General features: G+C 35.4%; 1 long non-coding RNA gene across 2 annotated transcripts; it reads right to left on the bottom strand.

Annotated features, from left to right (window-relative positions):
• Window positions 1–224: 224 nt before the first annotated feature.
• LOC139786825 (uncharacterized) lies at window positions 225–3,012 on the bottom strand. Of its 2 annotated transcripts, XR_011722432.1 has the most exons (7): window positions 2,768–3,012; window positions 1,826–2,008; window positions 1,499–1,756; window positions 1,084–1,249; window positions 797–999; window positions 549–711; window positions 225–465 (listed from the first exon to the last, which is right to left on the bottom strand). It is a non-coding gene; the product is annotated as an uncharacterized lncRNA (long non-coding RNA). The 2 variants fall into 2 exon arrangements; XR_011722431.1 differs by having other exon boundaries at window positions 549–999.
• Window positions 3,013–15,788: the final 12,776 nt, after the last annotated feature.

Below are 15,788 nucleotides of genomic sequence, written 5' to 3'. Positions count from 1 at the left end.
AAAACATGTCATTTACTATTGACACCGCTCTTCTACGTGTCTGACGTCTTCCTACATATAAATTCTTTTTATAAACCATTTTCTGTTTTTGATTAGACATGTTGATGTCAATTAACATAAATAAAAAATATAAAACGTTAATCTCAGGAAACCTATTCTCAGGTGTTTTTATGCCTCAGTATAAAACTGGATTGAATATTTAGCAACTAAAAAACTATATAATATCCATTCTATATCTATTTATATTTAAAATATATCTAGATATATTAAATTATATCTTTAAATGTGATGTTTACAGTATATTTTTATGCTTATTAGTAGTGGAAATAGAAACGATGACAAATCATTTTTGGCCAATCTTGCTTTGTAAATTTTTGAAACGTTGTGGTGCATGTTTTAACCATACCTTCACAATATCCTCAACGTCGCGATCAGTTGCGCCTGCATGGCAGCTTTTCACAGCATCTTTAATAATATAGCACATTGTAATAAATTTGTATATATTTTCAAATTAAATGTACAGTGTAGCAATAAGAATAAGAACTTACTAACAACTGCTGATTTTAATTTAAAGTCCAAAAACTTTTTTTTATTGTTGCGTTTTCTAAAAAAAGAGAACTCTTTAGCTAATTTATTAGTAAATAAAAACTTCATTATTCTGTTGGTTAAAGCAGTCGTATCTTTACCACCCAAAGTAGCTAAATACAATGTCTGAAAAGAACCATCCTTACATCATTTTTAAAATAATAAGATATATGTATATAATGTTTAAAAGATATTTATAATTAATATTTACCAAAGTATTCAAATTTTCATCTTCCTTTAAATAGTCATCTAAAATTACTACGTGTTCCAGAGTATCTATTGGAAATTGTACCGGTATATTTAATGGTATACCTGGCGTAAAACGTGACTCATCCTTTCTCTTTAGTAAAGCTAATATTTGTGTATTTTGCTCTTTTATTTCTACTAGCAAAGTCATTAACTTCTTTTCAAATGCTGTTAATGTTTAAATTTTAGATTATAATAAATTTATATTTGATAACAATTAAAACATGCAGGTTGTAACAATTTTTTTCTTACTTAATTTGCCAGAGACATTAGTGGATTGTTTAGTTACGTTTGGAATATGAATTTGTCGCAGATGAAATATTTCTTGTATTATTTGATGCACTTGCAGATCCTTCTGCAATTTGCGGTATATTGGTAATTGGCGTTACACGTATGTCTTCTTCTTCAGATTCATCATCTATTAAAAATAAACGTAACATTTAATGAAATAAAATGTTATTCTTTTAATGTTATTTTTTAAAATGTTTTTTTAATCTAACAAAAGGTAGTAAGTATAAGTAACTATTTGAAATAAATGTATATAAATATGTTCATACGAATTCTTATAAATAACTAATTTTATAACAAGTATAAGTATTTTTGTATTATTTTTCTAAATTATGCATTTAAAAAATTAATTTCTAGACATTAATACTTCTGTAATTACTTGATAAAACTGATGGAGGTCTAGGCAAAAGATGGTTTCCATGTGATTTTTGAACACTTTTTGACTGATTTTTTTCTTTTCCATTACTTTCACTATTGGTGTTTTCATCACTACTACTGTTATCATGAGGATGAGGTGGCTTCCTAATTCGTGATGTTTGATTTTTATTCAACTTTTTTAATGCATCAGAATCAGATGTTACATCAGAATGCTCTTCACAGTATCGCAATTGCTTCTTTGCTTTATGATAATCATTATCTATATAAAATGTATACATGTAAATTTCTTGAATAAATACTTTTAATTATTAATAATTTTGTTGTTTACCTTTTCGAGTAAATAAAATTTTTTCAATTTTGTGAAGAGTCCATCCATTGTTTGGTATTTCACTCTTTTTTAGGGATTGTTCATATTGATATTGGTTTTTGTATGGAGGCCAAAAAACTTCACGTTCCCAGGCGTCAGCCAGTTACTGCTTATTATAGCAATAATGCCTTGTCCTGCTTTGTCCTCAACAAATTGTACCCCCAGTAAGTTAGTTGTCATTTCTTATATTAAATACCTACGCGATTACTGCCAATAAGATCATAAATGCAAATAAAATAATAAATTAACGGAACATTATTTTTGTATCCTACCAATTGCTAATAATAACGATAAATTCTGTAATGTTAATACTCATACAATGTATAATACATATAGTCCTTTCACAATGGCAACTGATATTTCACAGAACAGTCATCCCAGCACCAAATATACTTGCCATACATGATATACATGTAAAAAAGTACATTTACGTGTACACACACACACACGTGTGTGTGTGTGTGTGTGTGTGTGTGTGTGTGTGTGTGTGTGTGTGTGTGTGTGTGTGTGTGTGTGTGTGTGTGTGTGTGTGTGTGTGTGTGTGTGTGTGTGTGCGTGCGTGTGTGTGTGTGTGTGTGTGTGCGTGCGTGCGTGTGTGTGTGTGTGTGTGTGTGCGTGCGTGTGAGAGTGTGTGTGTGTGTGTGTGTGTGTGTGTGTGTGTGTGTGTATTACGTATGTATGTAAAATATAGCAGCTACATATATATTTGATGGGGTTATGTCTGTCCGACTAATATATCTTGTGTAAAATCTTCTTCTTTTGTTAGATATTATGTTAACTATTTACTATTTATAAAATAGCAAGTTCCCTACTGATTCAGAGTAAAATTTGTTAATTATTCGGCCACTCGGAATTGCAGATTCTTTTTATTGCTCTAAAAATATGATTGAAACATCAACTTACGTTGTGTGTAGAAATCCCAATTTCACATTTATTCACAAACGAAGTAACACTGATGGTAATACTTAAGGAGAGCTCCCTCCTCACCGATTTCGCTGAATTTAGGCTTAATCGACGCGTTTTTGCACAAAACGAACGAATCTGGCAGAAAAAAGTCCCGCTCTGCCCCGCGAAGCGAGATATTAACTGTTAAAGTTGACGACTATCAGGTTATGAAACCTGTCATACCGACGCGGTGTAGCAACTGATAGCGATCACGAACATGCCCTGCGGCCACATGCGCATGCTCCGTAGCCGCACGCGCATGTAAAAGAAGGTCACGTGACAACTGTCTGCTTGGTAAGTAACACAATTTCAAATGTTAATCAAATATCTCTTTGTTTTAATCTTACGAGTCTGTCAACAATGCGACTGCACGAGTTTCTCGCTGTAACCCATAATACAGAAAAATTAATTAGTTATTTAATCGAGCATCATTTAATTGCTAAAGAAATACAGTGTCCAAAATGTGGTAATAAATTAATAATTGATACAAGTAAGCTCAGATTTCGATGCCGAAAAACATATTATGAGAAGAATTCCAGCAAAAAATATGTAAAAAAACAATGTATGTTCCAAACAAGTGCAAAATGTGATACGTGGTTTAGTAAATCAAAATTAAGTTTAGAAACCGTATGCCGATTAACAGCATACTTTATTATGTTACGGCCTCCGCGACATCAATTTTTGTGTACGGAGTTACAACTTTCCGAGCCTTCGGTTATTGATTGGGTTTCCTTTTGCCGAGAAGTAAGTATAATTTGATACATTTAATACATTAAATATAAATATGTTAAATGTATATTTAGTAAATTTATTTAAAAATGATATAGGTTTGCATATACTGGGCCAAAAAAAATTCGACCAAACTTGGAGGCCCCAACAAAATTGTTGAAATAGACGAGGCTAAAATCGGCAAAAGGAAATACAACTGTGGCCGAATTATCGAAGGAAAATGGATCTTCGGTGGATACGAACGCGACTCAAGAAAAATATTTCTTGTTGCGGTTCCGGATCGTACAGAGAAAACTTTGCTGGAAATTATAAAAGAGTGGATTCTACCTGGGACGACGATAATGTCAGATTGTTGGAGGTCATACAATTGTTTAAACAATGAAGGCTTCCAACATCTGACCGTTAATCATTCCATGAATTTCGTCGACCCAGATACTGGTAAGTATAAACTTTAAATAGTTTTACAAATGTTTGGGTTTAACTATAATATATTTAAGATAAAAAAATAAAGAAATGTTGCATAAATGTATTGACAGTTTTTCTAATTTTTAGGAGCCCACACCCAGCATATAGAACGCGTTTGGAGAGAGGTAAGAGCTAATATCCCACGGTACGGAACACGTACTTCACACTTAGTGGGATATTTAGCAGAATATCTCTTCAAACGCGTTCATGATTACGAAGACCGTTTGAACAGTTTTTTCTGTACCATTGCGGAACTGTATCCACCGAAGATCCATGATGAAGCAGATATCTCAGAGCCGGAGGCTTCTACAAGTGCTACAACTTAAAATGAATATTTGCTAAACCACGTATCACATTTTGTACTTATTTGAAACATACATTGTTTTTTACATATTTTTTGCTGGAATTCTTTTCATAATATGTTTTTCGGCATCGAAATCTGAGCTTACTTGTATCAATTATTAATTTATTACCACATTTTGGACACTATTTCTTTAGCAATTAAATGATGCTTGATTAAATAACTAATTAATTTTTCTGTATTTCTTTAGCAATTAAATAAGGCTCGATATATCCATTAATAATCATATTACTGTGTTTCATTAACCTCAACGCTTAATATCTGTAACAGAAATAATTTGTTAAAGCAGAGAATAGTTGATATATGAAAAGTACATATTTATAAGTACTTTTCATATACCAACTATTCTCTGCTTTAACAATTTTATTTCTGTTTCGTTAACTTCAACGCTTAATATCTGTAACAGAAATAATTTGTTAAAGCAGAGAATAGTTGATATATGAAAAGTACATATTTATGTGTACTTTTCATATACCAAATATTCTCTGCTTTAACAAATTATTTATGTTTCATTAACTTAAACGCTTAATATCTGTAACAGAAATAATTTGTTAAAGCAGAGAATAGTTGATATATGAAAAGTACATATTTATGTGTACTTTTCATATATCAACTATTCTCTGCTTTAACAAATTATTTATGTTTCGTTAACTTCAACGCTTAATATCTGTAACAGAAATAATTTGTGTTCCAAAATATTCTCTGTTGTAATCAAAATCACCAATTTGAAAACAATATATTAAATTTTATTATTTATTAATTGGATTAAAGTTGAGATCTAACATTTCCTTAAAATAAACGTGATAACTGTGTATACACGGCTGCGTCGAATATGTCCGAATTCCTACAAAGTATAAAAAACATAATACTTATTTGATATATAGTTATCAATTGAAATTAAAACAATTACCTCGTGATTTAAATAGCTAAATCTATCATTAATATTGCGCTTCCTTTCCGCTGTATACGCATTTTTCAACGTAAAAGTTAATATATCGTGCAATAAATCTTCAGATACTGCATTTAGATGTGAAAAATTGACAAGGATCATTCTATTGTGATCTTTAAGATTTTTCTCCCAAAACATTTTTCGGATGAATTTGGGCCATGTTTTTGCATCGCCAACAACATCCTGAACCATTAGCCACGGATTACTATTTAATTGCTCTACTGAATATGGCATTATAAATATTTTGGAATTGCACAGAACAATATATGATATGTGATATGTCATTGAGGTTGAGCGCTCAATGTACGTTACTACACATGTGACCACGGAGCATGCGCATGTGGTCGCGGAGTATGTCCGTAGTCGCTACATAGCGTCGGTATAACAGGTTTCATAACCTGATAGTCGTCAACTTTAACAGTTAATATCTCGCTTCGCGGGGCAGAGCGGGACTTTTTTCTGCCAGATTCGTTCGTTTTGTGCAAAAACGCGTCGATTAAGCCTAAATTCAGCGAAAACGGTGAGGAGGGAGCTCTCCTTAAGTATTACCACACTGATATATTAACACAATCTTGCAGTCCTTCTCGCTTGGATTTTGCAAAAAGGCTCACACTCGTTTCTCTTCCAATATCTCCGTAGATATATACATATATGGCTCCTGCACATAAAACGCGGTAACGCTTGCCGCGCGGAAAAAGTTGAACTCGATTCCACTTCATTGGCTACTGCGTCGCTCCTTGCCGCGCGGTAAGCGTTTCCGCGTCCTGTGTGCAGGAGCCAATGGGCGCGTTTAGCAGAACAAACCGCTCAGTAGCAATCGAACGTGATTGGCTCTTACTTTTAGACCCAACAAATCAACGTAGCGTGTTGATAAGACGACACTCAACAGTTGTCTGCTGAACGCGACCAATAACGACAGTTAGGCCCAGTTCAACAGTGGCCAGTTAGTTTAACTAGTAGTTAACTCTCACTCTCTGTCTCTTCCTAACCTCAAAGGTTAGAAAGAGACGAAGAGTGAAAGTTAACTACTAGTTAAGCTAACTGGCCACTGTTGAACTGGGCCTTAGTTACGATAAAAACGGGAAATTGCGAGCTTTTGAATGGCCCTACAATCTATTTTTTATTTTTATGGATATTAGAAGTTTGTTTGTATTGCTTGCACTTTTAACATTTACACTATAGTGTGCACTAATTCATTTAGTTATTAGAAATGATGTCGCAACCGCTGTTCATGTTATAAATATAAAAACGTTTTGTATACATATGAATGTTTTATGTCTGTGCACGTCGCAGGAATTTCGTATAATTTGTTTTTTTTTGCGAAATTTTTATAGCGAATTCGGACGCTTGCACTGGTGCTCACTGAGTGCGCACTAAGGCTTGTTTATAATCTATATTTAAAGTTGCTTAAATACACATTTAAAAACTTTTTAGCCAAAAAAACAATCTGTAATATCTATATGGATGCTGTACGTACAAATCATTTTATAGACTAAGAAGTATTTAAGATGATCTGTAAATATAATAAATTGATTAAGAACAAGCCTTAGTGCGCGCTCAGTGTGCACTAGTGCAAGCGCCCGAATTCGCTATTAGGGAATCCACAAAAAACCAGAATATTGTGGAATAAATAAAAATTATAAATGCAAATATAATAAATTTATATAATTATATTTATATTTATATTTATATTTATATTTATATTTATATTTATATTTATATTTATATTTATATTTATATTTATATTTATATTTATATTTATATTTATATTATATTTATATTTATATTTATATTTATATTTATATTATATTTATATTTATATTTATATTTATATTTATATTTATATTTATATTTATATTTATATTTATATTTATATTTATATTTATATTTATATTTATATTTATATTTATATTTATATTTATATTTATATTTATATTTATATTTATATTTATATTTATATTTATATATTTATAATTTATAATATATTTATAATTATAAAAATTATAAATATAAATGAATAAAAATTTTAACTCACAATTTTACTGACAAAACATGATTTTGCAAAATCACTAGTAAAATTGTGTAATTTTTATTTACTCCCACAATATCATCTCGGTTTTGCAGATTCTCTAGAAATTTTGAAAAAACAACGAATTACACGAAATCCCTGCGACATACACACTTGTAGTTTGATGTCCCAGGTACGTCGTATTAAAGTCAATTAACTAACGTCTTTTATTAGTCTAAAGTCTGACGTCTCAGGTACGTCGTGTTAAAGTCAGTGTTAACTAACATCTTTTATTAGTCTAAAGTCTGACATCTCAGGTACGTCGTGTTAAAGTCAGTTAACTAACGTCATTTATTGTCTGCAAACTGACGAACCAGATACGTCGTCTTAAAGTCAGTTAACAAACGTCTTTATTAGTCTAAAGTCTGACGTCTCAGGTACGTCATGTTAAAGTCAGTTAACTAACATCTTTTATTGGTCTAAAGTCTGACGTCTCAGGTACGTCGTGTTAAAGTCAGTTAACTAACGACATTTATGGTCGACAAACTGACGAACCAGATACGTCATATTAAAGTGATTTAACTAAACGTCTTTTATTGGTCGAAATTCTGACGTCTTAGATACGTCGTACAATGGATAAATAACTAACGTCATTAAATGGGCACTAATCTAACGTTACATGGACGTTATAGTTTGGTTAAATTGTCGAAGTGTTTTTATGGTTATACAAATGACGTCAATAGTACGTTATAATGAGGTCATTCTACGATTGGTCATTATTTCGTCAAAAAAGTCACGAACATTTATACGTCTTAAGTTGGTAAAATGACGTCGTACCCAAAAAATGACGAATTATTGACGTCATATTAACGTCACCTTGTTACCTGGGATGCGCATACTGAAAAGAGCGAAATTTCAGTTTTATCGTTTAAACTTATCCATGTAGATTATATATGATTATATATAATCATATATAAACTTTAAATTCGGATTATCCAATAGATGGCATTCGATAGGATTTGTTTCTCGTATTTAAAATTTGACGAACAGTGGTATAAAAACGGTATCAAGAGACACGGCACTGTCTCACGTCAAGCAGTGCCAAGTTATAATATATATAGGGGAGACCGGGGCTAAACCGCCAGTTTTTTTTCGGTGCCGATTTTTAACAAGAAAATAAATAATTTTAGTTAAATGTGGTATACCACTGTAAAGAGTGAACCTTTAGCTACAAAATTTATATAGGAAATTTTTATCTATGTTGCTTTGTTTAACCGGTATAGAGCAAAAACGACAACGGTGGAAAAATTGAAATCTCAAAAATGCCGGGGTTGAACCGCCACCCCCCCGGGGCTAATCCGCCACATTGCATTTTTAATACATATACGTACATCTAATCCTGAAAAATGATAGAATACATTTTAATAATTGTTTTTTAAGAGAAAAATATAAAAATTTATTTAAAATTTTTATGCAAAACATTATTAAAAAATAATTGTTTTACCTATTCCATAAAACAATTTAGGCACGTGAATACAGAGGTTAACCAAATCGTAAACTCCCCAACGGCACGTCACATTGTCAACGCGGGCAACCACGGGGAATACGCGTGACGGCGTTCCGGTGCCATAGGATCAGCGCGGACCCTCGAGCAACCTAACCAAGCCGCGTTTCTCGCGGGGGAGCGATAAATAGCGACAGGGGGGTTAGAAAAGCTCGCGGTGGAGCGCGACCATTTTACCGACTCGACGGCGTCCTCGCGCCGATTCCTCGACGCGCCGACGACGACGACGACGACGGCCATGACCACCACGACGACGACGGCCACGACCACCACGACGACGACGGCCACGACCACCACGACGACAACGGCCACGACCACCACGACGACGACGACGACGACGACGACGACGATGACCACCACGACGACGACGACGACGACGATGACCACCACCGACACCACCACCACTACAACGGCGGCGACAATGACGCCGAGACGATGCGGCGAACGCTGGACGATGCGGTCGCACGCGCGACTGTCACTGACACAACGACCAACAACGACGATTTACCGCGGCCGGGAGTCGGGACGATCTACAGCGCGCGCGGCATGTCAACTCTCGCGCGGAAATCGCGGGATCTCAGAGCCGTGCCGTGCCTCGCCGTACCTCGCCGACGTGCCGTGGGCGTGAGCGATCTCGAAAACAACGGTCCGCCATCTTTTCGGTCGGCCAAAACACCCGTTTTGCGACGATACGTGCGTACCATTTCCCTCCTACACAAACTGACGCACGTGCAAGGGAAGACAGAATCACGCTCGAGGGAAACCTAACCTGAAATCGCCGTGAGCTGAAGTCGTGCGCCCGGCGCGCCACAGTGACGAGACTGGCGGACCAGCCCCGGGTGCTTGCTGGCGGATAAGCCCCAAACATAAGTTTCAGGTTTGATCGCCCACGAAATATTAGATTTCAACGATAATGAAAAAACTACACTGGATTCGTGTTCAGCATGCATTATGCTGCGTTCCCACTATACGCGTCGCGCGTCGCGTCACGACGCCGCGTCATGAGTTATCCAATCAAAACGTTTCATTTTTATGGCAAGATCTCGCGTCGGAAATGATGTCATAAAATGAAACGTTTTGATTGGATAACTCATGACGCGGCGTCGTGACGCGACGCGCGACGCGTATAGTGGGAACGCAGCATTACTCTTTATAATCACGTACCTCGAGATTTGGAAAGCAAACATTATTGCAGATATTACAATATTTCCACGCGCAGAAAATTTCACTTTCACCTTCCGAAAACACGTTTGCCCTCGTAAAAATCATAACACGGCAGGTAACCTGCCGAAACTCCGTTGGTCACATGGGTACCATAAGCAGCGTTTACAATGTTAATAGCGAGTTCGCACAATATACAGGTTCCGAGATATTTGATTTGGCGGTTCAACCCCGTTGGCGGTTTAGCCCCGGTCTCCCTTATGGAATAAATCATTTCACTTTTTATTTATTCATTATATATTTATATAAAATTATATATAATTTTATATAATAATATATAATCCTTTGAAAGTAAACCTTAATATAAAGTTATATATAATTATATAAAATTATATAAAAATTTGTAGAATTATATATTTTTATATGTATGTGTATTTATTGTGTTTCCCCACAGGGTTTACAAGGCGTTTTATTTTTATATGAGGAACGTTCCCAAACCTCTTACACAGACATAAAAAACAAAACGAATACAAATCAATCTCAACATCCGCGTCAAGCCTCTTACAAACAACAACCTCAAAGTCAAAACTCGAATCATAAATCAAAGTATCTCTTCCTCGTGTTCCTCTTCCTCTTCCTTCTCCTCCGCTCTTGTACCGGCCCCCTCCTTTGTCCCCCCTCTTCCTAACTCAGCCTACCCTCGATTGGCCCAGTCCCTCTTCCCTCCGGCCTCCCCATCATCGTCCGACTCCATTAGAAATTTCTCCTCCATACCTTTGGAGATTTCATCCTCCTCAGATCTCCCTGTACTCCTGCTTATTCTCCCTTCCATTTTCTCCTCTCTCTCCTCTCTTTCTCTATCTCTCCTTTTCACCGACTTGTCCTCAACGATCTTCACTCCTACCCTATTTCCCGCCTTTCTCCTCGCCTCTATCACCCGCCATTTCTCCTCTTCGTCTTTCAGCTTCACCAATAGCGTTAACCAAGCTCCTCTCTGTCCTACCACAAACACATCCCTTACCGTCACCCTTATCTTTAATCCTTCCGTAAATACCTCCTTCACCTTCTCTCAGTGCGAGCCCTTATCTCCCCATACCTCCTTCTCTACCCTTAAGATTACGTTCCTTTTCCTCAGTTCATCCTCGTTTCTCTCGCCCACCCCTGCCCACCATTTCTTCTTCACCCCCACACTCTCTTCGATGTCCTCCCTCTTCCTTTGCCTCCATTTTGTTCCATTCTCTCTATCATTCTCTCCATTCTCTTTACCTTCTTCTCAAGCCCCTCTATCCTCTCCTCCTTCTTTTTATCCACCTCTTTCTTCTCCTTCACCCATCTTCCTTACCTTCTCCTCCAACTCCTCTATCCTCTCCTCCTTCCTTCTCTCCACCTCCTTCTTTCCTTCGCCATCTTCTTTGATTTCTCCTCCACAATCCTTCCCACCGCCTCCGCTATTATTTTCCCCTCTTCCTCCATCCTGGGTAATCCTGGGTGATCTGTAACCAATTCTCCTATACACCCTTTCTACTCTCACTACCTTACTTCTATCTCTTGACTCCCCCTCTTATTCTCTCTCCTTCCTTCTACCCCCCTTACGCGTACCTGCCTAATTCCACCCTTACTTACTACTTCTATCCTCTTTTCTCGCTAATTCCTTCTCTCCCTTCCTTCCCCTCTTTCTCTTTTTTCGCTTCTTTTCCTTGGCTGCAGATTCCTTTTCCGTCTCCTCTCACTTACCTTCGCTCGCACTGCTATCTACTACCTGCCACGTGCCTTCTTCTCGCATTTCCCTCTCTCCTTCGACTATCGATCTATCGCTCCATCGATCCCGCCTAGAGTCCTATAGTAAGAGAACGCCATTTACACCCACCATGACTTCTGTCCGCCATCTTGTGTACCTAGCAGCTGATCCGTGAGTGTGTAGAGTAAGTGTATGTGAGCTTGCAACAGCTGTTGGACGTCACAAACGGAGTTTGGTGCACGCAGTCACATAACAGCAATTGTCAAGTAATTTTCTTTGTTTTTCCTGAGTGTATCGTCTGAATATAGTTCGATAGTGCAATTGAATTTGATCTACGTTGAACGTGAAGTGAAAATAATTTGTAGTTCTCGAGAAAATAATGTAAGGTTGTGAGGTTAGATTATGTTGGGTAAAAGCTAACTCAAAATGAATGTTTTCTTTTCTAGATTTTCCAGTACTTTCATCGTTTCTCGCAGACGTTCTCGGTTTCAATCCTTGCAAACACATTCTGCATTCTAATTTCGAGGTTAGTTTTTTATTCACAGCAAAAATTTTGGAGTATTCGGCTGAGATTTCATTTATCCGACAATGACATGTCGGACGTAGCGATTGGCTGCAGAATAGAAAATTTCTAGAAATTCTGAGAAATTTTTTATTTCGCAGCCAATCGCTTACGTCCGACAATGTCGTTGTCGGATGTATGAAATCTCAGCCTTCCTGTGTTTCGATCACTTTAGGTTGCATTCCATTATCACTGCCAGTGCCGAAAATGTATAGTGTATTGATGTAAACTTGATTTTAATGCTGGCAATAAATATCGAAATGCCGCTTTAATATATGATCAGTATATAATTTGGTATATGATTTCTTGCAGTTTGGCAGTTTTCTGAATGTACATCCCTTTAAAAGTTATACAATAAAGTCAGCTCAGGAAATACTGGAGATATCATACTGCCACAACTCTGATTCATTACTCTTAGAAGAATCAAGCGTTACGAGAAGCGTTTTATAAAGAAAATGTGCGATCCCATGCAGAAATCAGGTGTTTGCACATTGCCACAACTCTGAGTTTTCATCCTCAGAAGAATTAGAGTTGTTGCAAGCTTTACAGAGGGAATATATGGTCAAATCCGGAATCATTAGGTGTTTAAAGTTGAAGCAGAACATGAAACTTCATAGAATTAAAAGATTCTGTATGAGACAGATCGAATGAGGAGTAAAATATATTTTATGAAAACATATTTGAGTATGCGAATCGAATGCAGAATGAAATACCTACGTGTTTAACATAACGTGTTTAACGTATGATGTAAATATAATCATTACTGTTTTTGATCTTAAGGCTGATTTATAGAGGCCATAACCGTTGATTTAAGATGTAATCTTTAAGAAATTGACCAATCACAGTCGATTATTCTTCTCACATTCGACTGTGATTGGTCAATTTCTTAAGATTACGGCTTAATCAACGGTTACGGCCTCTATAAATCAGCCTTTAGAGGTTTTGGTGTTTAGATCACCAGCAACAAATATCTGTATGACATTACCTTATTATGTGGATAACTTTTTTATAAGTGTAAAGTGAATTCTTACTATAGAGAATTCTTACTATATTGTGAAATAAAATTGGTTGAATTATTAATGACTTTTGTTTATTTTCTATCTTGCAACTAAAATATTTCAAAGAAATATACTATCAGCCAATGCATACATATACAGTGCAATGGAAGTACGCTATTGTTCTCAGCACAGCCATACACCAAGACCCACTATAAGTATTAGTATTAATATTATATAATACACGTATAAGTATTAATATTTATATAATTAGATAACATTGCTGTTATTAACAGTAATAACATTTACATATTATTTGAATTGTTAAGAAACACATTTCTAATGTTAATCTTATTGAATATAAAGGTCCAACAAAAGTAATTTTAATAAAAATCAAAATATGCAAATTATAATTCTATATTATTGTTATTAGTAGATATAATAGTAAGAAACTTTAGTAATAATAATATAGTAATATTAGTAAAAAATTAATTTTAAAAATTATTTAATATTGTCTTTACGTATGCAAGATTACGTATATCAATGAATAATTATATACTCATGTCATAATAACAAAATATATTTCATATTTTATAGTATATAATTATAATGTTTTGATACAGCTAATGGACGGTACAAGACCAAATACTTAATCTCTAGGCACAGCCTAACACATAATTACCCTGTCACAGTTATATATGCAGTACTAAGCCTAACTTAAACACAAAATATATAATTTTTTTTCTATCACAGCACTGCAAAACAGTCTTCTCAATAAAAAAAATAATCTTAATTAAAAAAGAATTGCTAAAATCACATAATAACAAAAAGAAATCAAGTTTTAGCAATAATGAAGAAATTGATTGAGATCATAACTTTAATTACATTATTTTTATGGAAAACACCTTCTTCACAGAAGCATGCATAGCCATAGTTTTGCTGTCGTAACGCCTTCCATTAAGATGTGCTAGATCTTCACAGCGTTTAATACTATATGTCCGTAGCCTCATAGTAAAAACTTCTTTAGAATTTTGTGTGTAATAGAATGGCATGTGGGAATATTGCAGCCATCCCATACATATTCCATTTGCTTTACTAAGAAATCTATCATGTTAATTTTAGCTTCACACAAATCATGCCGTATTTCTCTGAATGTTATTTCTGATTTTGCGATTGCTTTAAAGCCTTCATCGGAAACTTCCACGAGGTTCTTGTGTTTGTAATTTCTCATTTCAGTTACGAGGGAATAAGGATGGCGGTCGCTCCCCTGCCATAGGACGGAATTGAGACACACATCACAAACTGTCGTGCTACTTATTTTTATACTACGAATAACTGACCCTGCCATGTCATATAGGATCTGCAACTCCCAAGAATCTAATATGTTTATGTGATGATCTTTTAGTTGAGGCAATACTAAAGCAGATGATTCCATCAATTCTTCAATAACATTTTCTTCACGTCGTGCTATAGCTATATTTCTAGAAAATTTCATAAAATCCATTGTTATATCCTCAACATCTTCATCATAAGTATCATTGTCGTAGCTGCTATTCTTAGCATTAATGCAGACCTGGCTCAGCACAAAACCTTTAAATTTTGTTTTACTTGGAGAGGGTTTGGAATGGGTTGTTTCACTCTCAAGGCAGAAAAAAGGTTTCAATACTACATGACAAAACCGACCAGTAAGTATAAACTTGTAGCAACGCTTGTACAAAAAATAATCTTGCAAGCCAATGATGCTTGCGCATGCCATGATACGCCAGTTTGACAAGGCTTCCAGTGCCCATCAGTGCCTACTATCATAAAACGAAATACATAAGCAGTTTTCTTGATGTGGTCCATTGTTTCTTCATATGCTTTCTGTTCAACAGACCAAGAGCCAGCTTTCGATGATCTGTTTGACATTATATCAAACCAATGGCTCACTAATCAATAAAAGAAGCAGTGGTCCTATAAGCGTCTTTACCAGTACGTTCAGCATATTTTCTCAGCGCAATCTCGGTTCGTCGATTGAAGACCTGACCGGGCAGTTCCAACTTTCATCTTTTCATATGAATGTCGACAATGAACCTTAGTCTTTTTTAATCTGTAAGCTATCTTTATTTCAAATTGTAATTCCGAACTCTAACACATCATCTATATGTTGGATATTAACTACTGGATCCGTTAATTTCTCAGGAAACAAGAAAGTCATAAGGAAGATAAATAATTTTGTTGCTTTCAAGCATAGTTACGATATTTTTGAATAAGTGTACTGGATCCGGTATAAAGTAAAATCTATCCTCTGCTCTAACTGGATGCTGTATGCTGACTACAGCATCAGATTCACGTTGCAAACCAATACCAAACATATTCCACATGGCTCTATTTTCACACCCCATGTCAGTTGTAATTGAGGTGAACTTTCAGCCCTATTTTTTCACACTTGTCTATGACTTTCAGTA

The sequence above is a fragment of the Temnothorax nylanderi genome, unplaced genomic scaffold (assembly GCF_030848795.1).
Source record: "Temnothorax nylanderi isolate EJ_2023f unplaced genomic scaffold, tnyl_v1.0 TNYL_tig1157_pilon, whole genome shotgun sequence".
NCBI lineage: Eukaryota > Metazoa > Arthropoda > Insecta > Hymenoptera > Formicidae > Temnothorax > Temnothorax nylanderi.
The sequence above is the reverse complement of the archived record's forward strand: the minus strand, read 5'-3'. Positions and strand labels throughout refer to the sequence as shown.